At 36.4% G+C, this 15,134-nt stretch overlaps 1 long non-coding RNA gene across 3 annotated transcripts in view; it reads right to left on the reverse strand.

Moving 5' to 3' along the window:
* LOC111094262 overlaps window positions 1–14,865 on the reverse strand; it is a 39,931-nt gene extending 25,066 nt beyond the window's left edge. For all 3 annotated transcript variants that reach the window (XR_005384551.1, XR_005384550.1, XR_005384552.1), the window contains exons 1-2: window positions 14,372–14,865; window positions 7,580–7,739 (exon numbers count right to left, since the gene is read on the reverse strand). This is a non-coding gene — a long non-coding RNA (uncharacterized LOC111094262). The remainder of the gene's footprint in view (window positions 1–7,579; window positions 7,740–14,371) is intronic.
* Between the last annotated feature and the right edge of the window lie 269 nt (window positions 14,866–15,134).

Consider the following 15,134-nt stretch of genomic DNA (forward strand, 5'->3'; position numbering starts at 1 on the left):
AATTAAAGTGTCATCATAAATATATTAATTGCTATAAGCTTAGAATGACCATATAATACTCCGAGAAATTTAAAATATAGCTGTATTCTGAAAAACAGGGACAAATTTTAGGCCTAAAAATAATCTATTAAAATAACTCTCTGTTCAAGTGTGCATGTGTGCCTCTCTCATGCAACCTGCACACACATTCAATGAAATGTCAGCATTTATTTCCTTAGAATGATTAGTTAGATTGTGATGCTACACAAATATAATTATGAGATATGATAGCAGCATAGCATGCCTACTTCCACTCATTTTCAGTGTTTTTAGAAAGTGGTTCCCATAATTATTTTATTAAAAAAAAAGAACAGGAGTAATTAAGACCTGGCAATATATCACTCTTAAGATTTTTAAATAAGAGGACAAACACTCAAAACTCAAAATATTATTTTTTCTGGAAAGAAGAGCATTTTATTTTCTAATTAGAAGTCATGAATTTAAATGAATGTGGAAACATTCAATTTAGGAAGATATGAGTATAATGATGAATTAACTTCTATTTAGAAAAAAAAAACAAGCAACGTAGCTACACACACAGCACACACCCCATTGATATTTAAACAGCAACAATGGCCATAAATATATTTTTAAGATTCTGCTTATACATCTCTCTCTGTGGCTACAAATAATGTTCAGGTTAAATGAAAATGTTCCCAATTGAAGTGTACCGTTATCTCTTCTATCCTTTATCAGCCTCACATGTACAGTTCTAAGGTAAACATGTAATCGTACACTTGGAAATTTTGATTTTGAATCTTGACAGCACATTTCCAAAGGTATAACATCTTAATCAAATTTAAAAATAAAACATCCCAGTGCTGAGCTTGGTTGTAAACCTAAAATTATATAACATACATGTTTTTATGCTTTGTCAATTACATTTGAAATAGGGGACTGTTTGTTTCAGCCCTTCTAAAAATGAGACGAGGATGAGAAAACAACCTATTTCCTTATTAGGTTCAGAAGTCAAAGGACTCAGCCAGGAGCCGCAGGCTTCAAGAGCATAGAAGATTAAGACATATATTGGATTCATGATGGAGGGCAGAAAGTTCATTTTCAAAATAAAACAGAATTTTATTCATATTCCTTTTAAAATTCAGATTGCCATTTGCCAGCTGACCTGTGACACGGCAGCAGTGTATTACATTTTCAATGAGCAGTCTGTCTGGAGCTGCTAGTGGGAGAAACTGCTTCCTGGTTTCTAGGTTTGTATTTTTCTAACTAAGATATTGTTGTCAGAATTTTAGATGGTGCAAACAGGGGCAAGGTAACATATTTATTTTTAATAAGGAGGAGATATAGATAGTATAGTCATCAACATTATGCATGGAATAATCCTATGAAAAAAATCATAACAGCTCAGGTAAAATGTGTATATGGGACCATCAAAGATGGGGATGCCAGCATCTCAATGAGAAATAAGGGCAGGCCAGAAAAATGCATCTTTATTTAAAAAATAAATACATGTGAATGCCTTTTTAAACAAGTTTTGGTAGAGTGCAAGTCAAGCCAAGGTTTTCGATAGTCAGGGACTAGATTTATCCAGCTCACCATCTGTCAAAATTATATTATAGATGACACATATGCATAGATACAAGACCACTGATTTTCATATATATTAAAACCTGAAACTACTTCAGGATATGAAAACCTACAAACTGTTAAGCCAAAAGGCTTACATCTAGAACTTTTTTTTTTTTCCCTCCACATTGTTTTAATTCTATTTTCTTCCTGACCTGCATTCAGGAGAAAGGGACATGTAGTCAATGGAAATCATAAAAATTAAATTTCATTTAGAAAATATCAAAATAGAAACTTTTAGAAAAAATGAAAATAGGACAAAGGATTTATACTTCATTTTTGGAGCTGCTCTTGTGAGCGAATAGATACAATACATATTTTTAAATGTAGGACAGTGGCTTTAAGATGAGAATGAGAACAATTTTTAATGTCGGATAGAAAAAGGTAATATTTGTTAAAACAGAAAACTAGCAATAACGATAAAACATGTGACAAGTTGAGTTAACTTGAACCAAGACACTGCTGTCCATATTTCACCCTTGAGAATAGCTTTGTGATAAGAGTTACTCGTGTGTTATTTTTGTTAACCTCTCATAGGAGAAACAAAGGGAGAAAAGGCAGCGATTTTCACAATTTGATTTGGCACTATCCTTTTCAAGTGGAATCAGATAGTGGAAGGGAGCATCCTTCACCTCATATTTACCTTGAACAAATCATGTTTATAGATTTTTCTCACATATTGGTAAGAATAATATGTTTACCAAGTAGGAAACATTGGCTTTAATCCATTTGCAGCAATTAAGTGAATGATTGGTTTGTAAGTAGAGCTCTGAAGCTTTTTCCTTATAAATGAGATGTGAAATCATATCCTACCATTTCACATTTTTGAAAAAACCTTCCTATTGAACTATATAATTATCTTTTCTTATCAATAACACAAACTTTCCATATTATCCAAATCAGTATCAATACTCATTTTTTATTAAATAAATATTTTCAGGTAAATATCTTGATAATTTGTTATGTTTTAAAAAGAAATGACAGTAGAAGTAAATTGAATGACAATGGATTTCACTTTAAGAACAGCTGTTCTAAAAGCAGATCATTTCTATCATAATTTAAAATGCATGCTAAGAAAGGAAAACTGGATATCCTTCTCAGACTCTTCCCAAATGTGTTTGCATACTTTATCACTGTAGTTTAATTTCTATAAATCTCCTAATTATGATCTGTGAGCTATCAAAATCCATCCAACTTCTTAATGGATAATCTATAATTAAAAATGATCTCTTTTTTGTAGTTTTCAAGTTTAAATTAGATAAACACATTGTCTTTCTATGAAATGTTTTAATGCCATTCATTTTAAACATTTGGCTTTTTTGTGTAGGTTTGTAGCCAATGGGAAAACTTTAGAAATCATGCTATCATAAGGTTTGCTGCTTTTTTTTTAATTGCTAAAACGCATTTTTGAAATGCACACAATTTCCACAATATTCAAAGCAAAAGGAAAATCTTTTCGTTTTTCTTAAAGGAAGAAAAGGAGGAAAGGAAAGAAGAAAAAAAGAGACTCCTCAAATAAATTCTAGATGCAATAGAACTACTTTGGGATAATTTGATTTGCATGTGCCATATGTTAAGTCATACACTCCTCTTCCTCCAAACGCACACCTCAAATACTACGAAAAGCCTGCAAATCCTGATATTCTGGCTCAGTCTATGCCATATACTACTCCAGCCTGCCTAGACCAAGCGCTCATGGAACAAGTTTCATTAGAGAGCATGAAAAATTACTGTCAAAATTGATGAAATTAGTATCTTTGGAGGTATAATGTGCTTGGCATATGCCACTGGGCATGTTTTCCAGTAGCTCACACAGTATCAAACAAAATTTTGAATTTCTTTCTTTGACTAGCAATACATTGATATACTTTAAATCATATATATATATATATATATATATAGTTTCAAGCCAGAGACTTCACCAGTTGAACCCTGAACAGAAAATAGATGCCAAATTTAGCAATACAATGGGATTGAGATTGCTTCTTCACTGAGCTAATTTTCCCAGAATCCACCGTTCATCTCATCACTCCTTATAAAATACAGAATCCTTAATTGGTCTCTGCTTCTCCAACATGTTTTTAATGAAAACGCAGCACATAACTCTTAGTTTGTTGGCTGCCAGAGCCCAATTTACAAAAGTGGGAGTGCGAGATAAGAAAAGTACATCTGCAGAGCAGACTGCGCAATGAATCACACGATGCCAGAGTTGAGTAGAATATAATTGAGTCCAACATCTCTGAGCACTTTCACCATAATTAATGATAATCTGTAACAGAGGAATCTGAGATTCCAGTTCAGAGAACTGTTTAATTAGGCCAAGTAATGAAAGCAGAAGCAGTACAAGAATATGGCCTGTCTCATGATTAATGATTCATGCTACTGAACACAAAAGTGCCGCACCGTTAACTCTAACGGATGCTGCATCTCTCTGGCATTTACAAAATAGTGAGATGCATGCATTTTTGTATTTTAAAGATGTAACTGGCAGTATCCTTTCCTGAGCTATTTACATGATAAATATGGTTCCGAAGGTAACTGTCTTCTTCACAGGTTCTTTGCTCTGGGGTAGTTTAAGATAAATATGGTATCTGCCTTTACATCAGTATTAAGGTAAGTGCTGTTCCAACACAGGATAATTAACACTTTCACTTTCTGAGTCAGTAAAACATCATTTTCAATATTACTTTTTTTTGGGGGGGGGGGGGGGAGGCTGTTAAAATGTATGTCTCGTTGACCAAAACAGGCATCTTAAGGTTTATATATGCACCTCACTCATGGATAACACAATGAAGAAAGAAGTAGGTTAAAGATCACATTTAAGGTATGGAAAAATAAAACACGTTCAATGGGTATTATTTGGGGGGCCAGAGTATAAAAAATCCTTTCAAGGTACAGCAATTTGACTTTGGGATTGCTCTGCAAGTGTGGGGGACAAGACAAAAGAAAGGATGGTTTATCTGAAGCTTTAACAACATACAAGCCAGCAAATTATATGGGCTTTATGTCACTACTTACTGTTTTTCTATAAAATAAGAAATAGTACTTATCAAAGGCATTGCAGAATTGCGCTGTACGTATGCAAGGACTGTGATAAGACAGCCTCCATAACACAACATGTGCATTCTGTCGTCAACAAAATTAGGTCTCTTTATGTGTCTGCTGCAGAAGCTTCTGTGATTCGACACCCACTGAGAATTAGACTAATTCAGAAGACACCTTATCTGTGATATGGATTCAAAGAAAAGATTTCTGGATTCTCTTTACCATTTACCCTGCCTTCTAATACATGGGGACACATAGTCAATCACAACAATGCAACTCATTCCTGACATGCAGATATCTCCTTGTTGGCTCAAAAAATATGTAATCTCATAGGCAATGTAATTCCAGGGTTGTCAGTAACTTTGGATTCACGTAAACGAGTAAGGATGTGAAATTTCAATGGCTGGCTTCCAGTAGGCTAAAATAAAATCCCCCATGTTTATACATTTTTCACTCAACCTAAAAAGTGGTTGCTCTTCCAGGAATATTTTGTAGAAAATTAATGACGGAGCCACTGTAAATAGAACAATTTTATAGGTATTAAAGAACCACACTTTATTCCAAAATTTTGAACATGCATATTAAAACTTTTGCCTAAATCACTGTATAGTACCTATGCTTAAAAAAAGACAAATAAAATTCTCTTAGTTTCCTCTACAAAAGTCTGAGTGGACTTTATTTATACATGGAAGGACTGTACTGTACGGTAATCATAAATGACATATGCATCATATACAAGAAATAATTTTCTTTCGAACAAAATAACATTTAATAAAATGCTTTGAAAAGGAATAAAATATATTCTTTAGCTAGTCTGATAAATTTTATATGTTCAAATAATTTTCAAATCACACTATTATTGGCTTCATGGATTGTAGAAGATAAAAAAGAGAGAAATATGGACTTCATGATAAATGAGGTTCTCAAAGGAAGAAACCACCTTACCAATTGTTTTACAATGCATAAAAATAGCTAACATTTTTAAAACAGGTTTTATTTGCCATGAACCGGGCTTCACAATTTAATACATTACCTTATGTATTCCTTACAACAAACAACCTAATGAAATAGTTACTGTAATTATACAAATGTTACACATGAGAAGATGAAAAGTTAAAAGATGATTCAGCTAAGATTAGCTCATCAGCATCTAACAAGAAAACATATCAGTGCCTTAACAAAATTACATATATACAGCCACATAAAAAAAGACCAGAGCTGGAGCTACCATGGTGACTCCAAAGTACCATCAGGAAATCAGAATTCTCTCTTTCTCTCCTGCCTTACTCAGCAGATCACCAAGTTATCAAAGATATCAAGTAGAGATCCAATCGTTACGTTGATATTTCAACCAGTAGGAAAAGTGAAGAAGGAAAACAGGATTTGTCTCATCCTCTGAAGGCGCCTTCCAGTAAGTACCACACAACTTTTCTCCGTATATTAGATAGTCCAGAATCTATCTGCATGGCCTTCTATATCTATGTAGGCTGGATAACATAGAATTTATTCTTGGTAGCAATGTGTTAATCTCAAAATTAGGTTCACGTCATTAGGAAGAGTGGAAAAATAGTCTGCTGGCATGTGCCTGAATCAAGTGCCATTTTCTTAACCAGTATCATATATACCTAGTGACATGGCATAGTAGCTTCTCAATAAATCCTGGTTTGGGATCCCTGAGTGGCTCAGCGGTTTGGCGCCTGCCTGCAGCCCAGGGCATGATCCTGAAGTCCCGGGATCAAGTCCTGCATGGGGCTCCCCCAAGGAAGCCTGCTTCTCCCTCTGCCTCTCTCCCTCTGTGTCTCTCATGAATAAATAAATAAAATCTTAAAAAATACTGGTTGATTTTTATTACTTTTAACTAAATGACAAATGACAGAAAATTATATCATTTTATTTTAGCTTATAAGTATTTTTTTAAGTAAAATATGATCCATTTGGCCCTATGAAGTGTCATTTAGGGATCCCTCGGTGGCTCAGCTGTTTGGTGCCTGCTTTCAGCCCAGGGTGTGATCCTGGAGACCCGGAATCAAGTCCCGCATTGGGTTCCCTGGATGGAGTCTCCTTCTCCCTCTGTCTGTGTCTCTGCCTCTCTCTCTCTCTCTGTGTCTCTCATTAATAAATAAATAAAATCTTTAAAAAGAAAATGAAGTGCCATTTAAAGGTAACATATGTAACTATGAGAAAGATAAGAGGTAGGTATGATGCATGGCCAGTTATTTGGCATTCACTAAGAGCAATATAATTCCATCTTTAAACCCAAAATCTACATGAAGATTTTTTAAATGAATGGACTCACAAACACTCTACAAGTTTCAGACTAAGGCTTTTAATTATACATGTGGAAACAATGACCACTTAATAATAACACACATTTGGTGATAACAATTTTAATATGTAATTATGTATGAAATATATCACAATTTCAGAGGTGTTAAATATAAAAACATGCAGGTTAGAATAGAAGAAATACTACAGTGTACTCACTGAAGAGAAGAACCCAATAGATGGATTAAAATATATACAATTGATGGATTAAAATAGATGCATTCAGAGAAAATAAGTGAATTGCGTAACAGATTTGAGGAAATGAAACAGAATTCAGACAAAAATGCTAGAAAATATGAGGGATTAAAGGCATGAAAAGTAGAATGAGAAAATCCACCATGTATTTCTTAACACTTCTAGAAAGAGACAAAGGGAAATTGGGAAGAAGACACATAGAAAGAAATAATGGCTGGGAATTTTCCAATATGTAAACAAATAAGCAAAAAAGAGGAGTTCTCAGGTTTGTTCTGAAAACTCACTGAGCTCTGAAATGCACAAGTTAAATACAACAAATAAGCAAGCAAACCAAAAAAACCCTAGATTCATTATAATAGAATTTCTAATTTTAAAGACAAAGAAAGGGCACCTGGTATGGCTCAGTGGTTGAGCATCTGCCTTTGGCTCAGGGCTTGATCCTGGAGTCCTGGGTTGGGATCCAATGGAGTCCCTGCATCGGAGTCCCTGCATCGGGCTCCCCGCGGGGAGCCTGCTTCTCCCTCTGCCTGTGTCTCTGCTTCTCTCTGTGTCTCTCATGAATAAATAAATAAAATCTTAGAACAAAAATAAGCTAAAGGCAAAGAGAAAACAAAAACAGTCAGGAAGAAAATATAAACTACCTAAAAGTATCTCTCTACCTAAACTGTAAACTGACAATGCCATCCAAATGAATACAGAAAGATTTTATCAGTTACATATAATTTATTAACAATTAAAATACTGGGTCATCTGGGTGTCTCAGTGGTTGAGCATTTGCCTTTGGCTCAGGTCATGATCCTACGGTCCTGGGATCGAATTCCACACCAGGCTCCCCACAGGGACTCTGCTTCTCCCTCTGTCTGTATCTCTGCCCCTCTCTGTGTGTCTCTCCTGAATAAATAAATAAAATCTTTAAAAAAATTAAAATACTAAGATATACTTCAGACAGAAGGAAATTGAAACTAAAAGAAAAAAATGAAATCCAAAAAATAATGAAGAGGAAAGAAATCAACACATTAACTGGTTAATGTGAGAAGTATGTCATTGCTAACAAACTACTTCTGGTTTTTATCTAAGGTGGAGAAAACTAAAAAGTGTAGCTGTCACTCAATAAAAGAAAAAGCCAGTTAATCCTCAAAATCATAACTTTTGTTGAACGTACTAAAACTGAAGTCTCAAGTTAACCACGTTGTCTGAAATCAAATGAAAGAGAGATACACCTTCATGGGGAGGTGAGGCAAGAACAGTGGGTATCTGTGGGAGCAAGAATCAGAAGAGCTTTTGTTTCAAGTAGGGAAAAGAATTCACCTAAAATCTCTAATGAATGGATAAATGATGAATGCGGGAGAGCATGAGATTACAGTCCTAGAATCCCTGGGAGCAGCAGACATAAGCGGAGTTCACATCCACTAGTGGGATCTTCTCTACTGACCTTCCGGGGTGCATAAGAAAAAGATTAGGGCAGGGCAAGAAGTTGGAAAAAAACTACCTTAAGAATTTCAGATCTGTGAGAGAGGAGAGGCTGAAGCCCCTTCAGGCCTCTTTCCTCTTAAGGAGCAAAGCTATTCAGCTACGCTGGTGAGGAACTAGCAGCAAACCTGGTCAGCCCCACTAAGTTGAGCCCCACGGAGTTGTTGAAGACCTGTGGTCCCTGGGGAAAAGTTAAGTAAAAATTCCTATTTTTTTTTTTCTTTTTTGAAAAAACAGAATGAAATTGTCCTAAGTGTAAACTATTGGATGTCTTGTGTCACTGTGGCACAGGTCTACCTAAGACTGGTCTGAATTGGACCAGCAGAGACCCCACCCCCAAGCAGGAGGTTAGGTAGCAGAGTTACAAGCTAGGTTGGTCTCCTCAGAGAGGGGCAAGACCTGGGATAGAGATCGTCTCTGAGATGCAAGTACCCAGAAGAGGTCTCAGAGCTCTTAAAGGAGCAATACTGAGAAACATCCTCCAGCAAACAGTCCACACTCTAAGTGCATGATTATACCAGAGAAAGAGGAAGAGGATCTGTGGCTCATCTAAGAATTAAATTGACAAACAAGATTCACAGGAGAAAACAGCCTATTTTAATTACGTACCTATGGGAGTTCCACAAAAATTTGAGACTCAAAATCACCCACACCATTCCGATTTATACACCATTCTCAACTAAGGAAGAGATAGGGGTTTGGGCCTTCTGTGGTTGTGGTATTAAATACACTGGTAGGTGAGAGAAGGAAATGTTTGGTAAACAAAATGCTCTGGGGGATCCCTGGGTGGCTCAGCAGTTTAGCACCTGCCTTTGACCCAGGGTGTGATCCTGGGGTCCTGGGATTGAGTCCCACGTGGGGTTCCCTGTGTGGAGCCTGCTTCTCCCTCTGCCTGTGTCTCTGCCTCTCTCTGGGTCTCTCATGAATAAATAAATAAAATCTTAAAAAAAAAAAAAAAAAGAGAAAACAAGAGTTGCTCTGTTACCCAGGTGAGTTTTTGGGTAAAAGTTATCTTCTCTGATAATAGCTCACTTCCTGGTACAGACCTCCTTAATAATGTAAATTTCTTCATATTGCTGATTTCCCCTTCAAATGAAGAAATTTATACTGCATTATACTGCATCACAAAAATTTTAAAGGAAGTTTTTTAGACATAAAGGACTACAGTGCCATGCAGAAACAAATCCATACAAAGAAATGAAGATTTCCTGATAGTTGGGAAAATTAAAGTATTTTATCTTATTGTTTATTTACCTAAAAGAGCTGGCCTTTTGTAAATGCACTAGGAATGTATTATACTTTCTATAGAACTGCAAAAAAATACTCAGTTACATTAAAACTGGCCTAAAAAGAAAGGAGAAAATAATCAAACAAACAAAAAAACAAGTAGGAAGTTGATAGATTTAGATCCAATCATAATAGTAAATTAGATGTAAATAAGCTAAGCAAACAGATTAAAAGAAAGAGATTGTTAGATTATTAGAAGAAGGGTAGATTAACAATATGCTGAGTTCAAGAAGTATATTTTAAATATGGAAATGTAGAGAGGTTAAAAATAAAGGCATGAAAAATACTTATTGTATAAACATTTATTAAAAAAAACTTGTAGTGATTGCGGATAGATAAAGCAGACTTTAAAATAGGACTTATTACTTAAAAATAAGATTTAGTATCTGGGATGAAGAGGGACATTCCATGACGACAAAAGGGATGAATTCACCAAGAAGGTGTAACAATCCTAAGTGTGAATGTACTGCCTCGCAAAACATCAAAACACATCAAAAAATGATAGAAATGGAGGGGGGGGATCTACAGAGAATTTCAAAATTATGTTTTGAGATATCGATACTTCTCTCTCAATAATAAATAGAAACAGTAGATAGAAAATCAGGAAAGACATAAAATAACCCCCCCCCCCCAAAAAGACAAAACCAGTATAAATCAAATTGGCCTAATAGAGAATTAAAGAGAAACAGCAGGACAGGTGTTCTTTTCAGGACCATGTGAAACATTCACCAAGGTAGCTATATGCTAGGCAATAAAATAAACTTCAAGGAAATTAATATATATTGATATCATATAGATTCTATTTTTTAATGAAAAAGGAATTAGAGTATGGAGATGCCTGGGTGGTTCAGTCAGTTAAGCGTCTGACTGTTGATGTCAACTCAGGTCATGATCTCAGCATTGTGAGATTGAGCCCCACCTTGGGCTCTGTCCTGGATGTGGAGCCTGCTTAAGATTCTCTCTCTCTTTCTGCCTCTGGCCCTCTCTCCCACAAAATAAGAGAGTTAAAGAGAAAATCATTAACAGAAAGATAGTGGGAAAACCCTAAGTTATTTGGAAATTAAGCAACATATCTTTTTAATTAAAAAAAAATGGGTCAGAGATCAATTCACCAGAGAAAGTAGAAACATTTTTAATTGAATGAAAATTAAAATGCATTAAAAAATACATATTACTCAGCTATTAGAAATGACAAATACCCACCATTTGCTTCAACGTGGATGGAACTGGAGGGTATTATGCTGAGTGAAGTAAGCCAATCAGAGAAGGACAAACATTATGTGTTCTCATTCATTTGGGGAATATAAATAATAGTGAAAGGGAATATAAGGGAAGGGAGAAGAAATGTGTGGGAAATATCAGAAAGGGAGACAGAACGTAAAGACTGCTAACTCTGGGAAACGAACTAGGGGTGGTAGAAGGGGAGGAGGGCGGGGGGTGGGAATGAATGGGTGATGGGCACTGGGGGTTATTCTGTATGTTAGTAAATTGAACACCAATAAAAAATAAATTAAAAAAAAAAGGAAATAAAACTCTTAAGCTAGGAAAAATGCTCAACCTTACCAAAAATCAAAGCAATGCAAATTGAAACAATAAGATAACATTTTTTGTCTACTAAATTATGAAAACATTTTAATAACAATAAATAAAACATTCAATACCCCCCCCCAAAAAAAAATACATATCAGGGCATCCAGGTGGCTCAGTCAGTTAAGTGTCTGCCTTCAGCTTGGGTTGTGATCTTGGGGTCCTGGGATTGAGCCCCACTTCAGGCTCTCTGCTTGGCAGAGAGTCTGCTTCTCCTACTCCCTCTGCCCTTCCTGCTCATGCATTCTCTCTCTCAAATGAATAAATAAAATTCTAAAAAAAAAAAAAAAAAAAAACTTCAAAATTTAAGGGAGGCAGCTAAAGCAGTGCTTAGCAGGAAAATTAATTAAATTGAACATTATAACTATAATATATTATAGAACATATTATAATTTATTATAAAATAATAATTATATATGAAATATATTATTATATAATTAGTACAAATAAAAATAGAAACTATACAATGAATTACACAAGGAGGATTTCAAATCATCTCGATCTAACATTCCACCTTAAGAAACTAGAAACAAATACTAAATACAAAGCAAGCAGAAGAAAGGAAATAATTAACATATGATTATATATCAATAAAATTGAAAACAAAACTTCAACAGAAAATGCCAAGTCAAAAGCTAGTTCTTTGAAACGTTCAATAAAATTAATAGACTTCTAGCCAGCATTGACCAAGCACAGAGAGATTGACAGAGAACAAGTGACAGAGAGAAAATGTGTCAAAATTACCAATACTGGCAATTTAACTGGGACATCCTTACAGATCTAATAGACAATAAAAAGGCAGTAAGGGAATATTATAGATAACCTTAAGCTTATAAATTCAAGAATTTTAAGGGAATGGATAAAATCCTGAAAGTCTCCATCAAAACGTAACTACAGAAGAAATATATAACCTGAACTGTTCTGTTATTTGTGGATTTGAATTTGTAGCTAAGAGTCTTCCAACAGAGAAAATATCAGGACAACATGGCTCAACCGTTAATTTCTTCCAAACATTTAAGGAAGAAATAGTATCAATCTCTTGAAAAATAGAGAAGTGACTATTTACTACTTATTTTATGAGACCAGCATCACTTTGCTACGAAAAGCAAAGGCAAGAAGAAAATTGTAGACCATTATTTCTTAAGAACATACATACAAAGACACTTGACAATCTACCAGCAAATGAATCCAATAATATGTAAACAGAAAAAATATTTCATGATAAGTGGGGTTTATCCTGAAAATCCAAGGCCAGTTCAATGTCCATAAGCCAATCAATTGTAAGTCACAATATCCATAGCATATAACGGAAAATACTTATCTATACAAAGTGCATCTACAAAACAACTAGAGTTAACATTATATTTCATTATTCAAATACTGCTTTTTTTTTTTTTACCCTAAGACATGGAATAAAGAAAGGAAATCTTTTCTTACCACCGCTATTCAACATCATATTCGGGATTCTAACAATGGAATAGATAGGAAAAATGAATGAAATTCATATGGATTGGAAACAAGAAATAAATTGTCTTAATTTTTAGATTGATGGGACTTTCTAGAAAATTCCAGAGAATCTACAAAAAATTTAATGTAAATTAAGCAAAGTCATAGGATATAATGACAATATACAAAAATCAATTGCATTGCAATATATGAATAGGAAAAGAATGGGAAATTTAAGGAACTTTGGAAAAAGTACCATTTAAAATAGCATCAAAACCATGAAACACTTAAGTATAAATCTAAGATGTATGTCCAAGATCCATATCTGGAACACTGATTAAAAAAATAAATGCAGAAACATTGTGGTTATAGATGAAAAGTCTCAATATTGTTAAGATGACCATTCTGAAATTGATAGCAAAATACTAAAAGTTTTCTGAAGGCAAGAAAAATGTCTAATTGAATTGTGTCGCTTTGTAGATATAAGGTCTTCGGTAAACTTCTTTTTTTCCTTAAGATTTTATTTATTTATTTGAAAAACGGAGGGGGAGAGAGAGCAAGAAAGAAAGACCACATTGGGGGGTGTGGGGATGCCCAGAGGGAGAGCAGGGAGGCCCACCAGACGCTCCAGGTCTCTGGGTCACAACCTGAGCTGAAGGCCACAGTGGACTGAGCCTCCCAGGGGCCCCAAGGTCTTCAGTAAACTGCTTGAATTAATTTAGGGACCAGGAACATACTCAGTGCTAAGAAGACATTGACAATATTAGATCACTAATGTAGTGGATCTCATGATTAGGTTCCCCCTTTTTTAATAGAAATTTCTTTTTTTTAATGTGATGAAATGGTAAATGTGAGGGAAGCTACATGTAGGTTTAGTAATTTTTCTTATATTTATGATTAAATGTAATTATCAAATTGATGGAAAACAACATAATGAACAAGATACAGAACACAAATTGTAAATGACTGTAGAATTCAATTAGCATTTCTGAGATTTTAGACCTTTTTCCCAGTAAAGTCACATCATTAACATCTACAGCAATTTTCATGTCAAGCTGGAATGAGTTTTTCTTTTTTTCCAAATAGGATATTTTCTTTTATGTTTATGTTTTAAAAGTGGAAAGGGAGAATAAAAATAATCTAAAAAATGGATATTGATAAAGGCTATGAAGTGAAGAAAGTCAGGGCAACGGACGCCTGGGGGCTCAGCGGTTGAGCGTCTGCGGTCGGCCCAGGGCGTGACCCCGCGTCGGGCTCCCTGCATGGAGGCTGCTTCTCCCTCTGCCTGGGTCTAGGCCTCTCTTTCTGTCTCTCATGAATAAATAAGTAAAATCTTAAAAAAAAAAAAAAAAAAAAAAAAAAGCAAGGCAAGAGTGAAATAATGCAAGTCTACCTGAGGCCCTGTTCTGGCAGCCTTCTGTGAGGACGTCACACCGCGAGCAGGCCCGACGCACAGGAGGGCCCCCGTGCAGAAAGTAACCGGAAGTCGGGGGGAGCGCCGGGGCCGCGCCGGCAGGAACTTGCGGACCGTCGTGCGCCTGACGAGAGGCCCGGGGGGTTGGGGCGTCCGCGCCGCTCCGCGGGCTCTTGCGTGACGTGACGTCCGACGGGGGCCGAGCGCCGCGCCGCTGACGCTCTGGCCCGGGCCAGCACGAAGTCGGGCCTAAAGTCTTTCCAGTCGCCTCCCAACGAATTTCCTTAGTTGCGCCGTGAGCCCTCGAGGTTAACCCCCACACAGAAAACCGGCGACCCTCACGACGTGACGAAGTGTCCCGCTTCGCTTCAGTCAACTACAGGCCTTCGTCGCCCCCGGCCTGCCGCCCTCACGGCCTGCTCCGCCCTCAGCCGGGGCTGACTCTCCCCGAAACCGACGCTCGCTCGCCCCGTGCGCGGCCCCGCGACGGCCCGTCCCCGGCCGCGTGCGTTCTTCCGTTTCCTTCCCTGTTGCGTAACACGATCCAGGCGAATCATGACTTTCTTCTAGCTGCACCTCCTCCAGAACTGCTCACTGAACTCCGGTGTGTGCGAGGCCCTGGGCTTTTACTGGTAACGGGGAGAAAAGCCTAAGAATGTTGCCCGGCTCCTCGCACGGGGCCCTACGTAGAGTGTGACCTGAATTTAGCACGATTCTATGGACGTCTTGGTTAAGAGGAAAA

The sequence above is a fragment of the Canis lupus genome, chromosome 36 (genome assembly GCF_011100685.1).
Source record: "Canis lupus familiaris isolate Mischka breed German Shepherd chromosome 36, alternate assembly UU_Cfam_GSD_1.0, whole genome shotgun sequence".
NCBI lineage: Eukaryota > Metazoa > Chordata > Mammalia > Carnivora > Canidae > Canis > Canis lupus.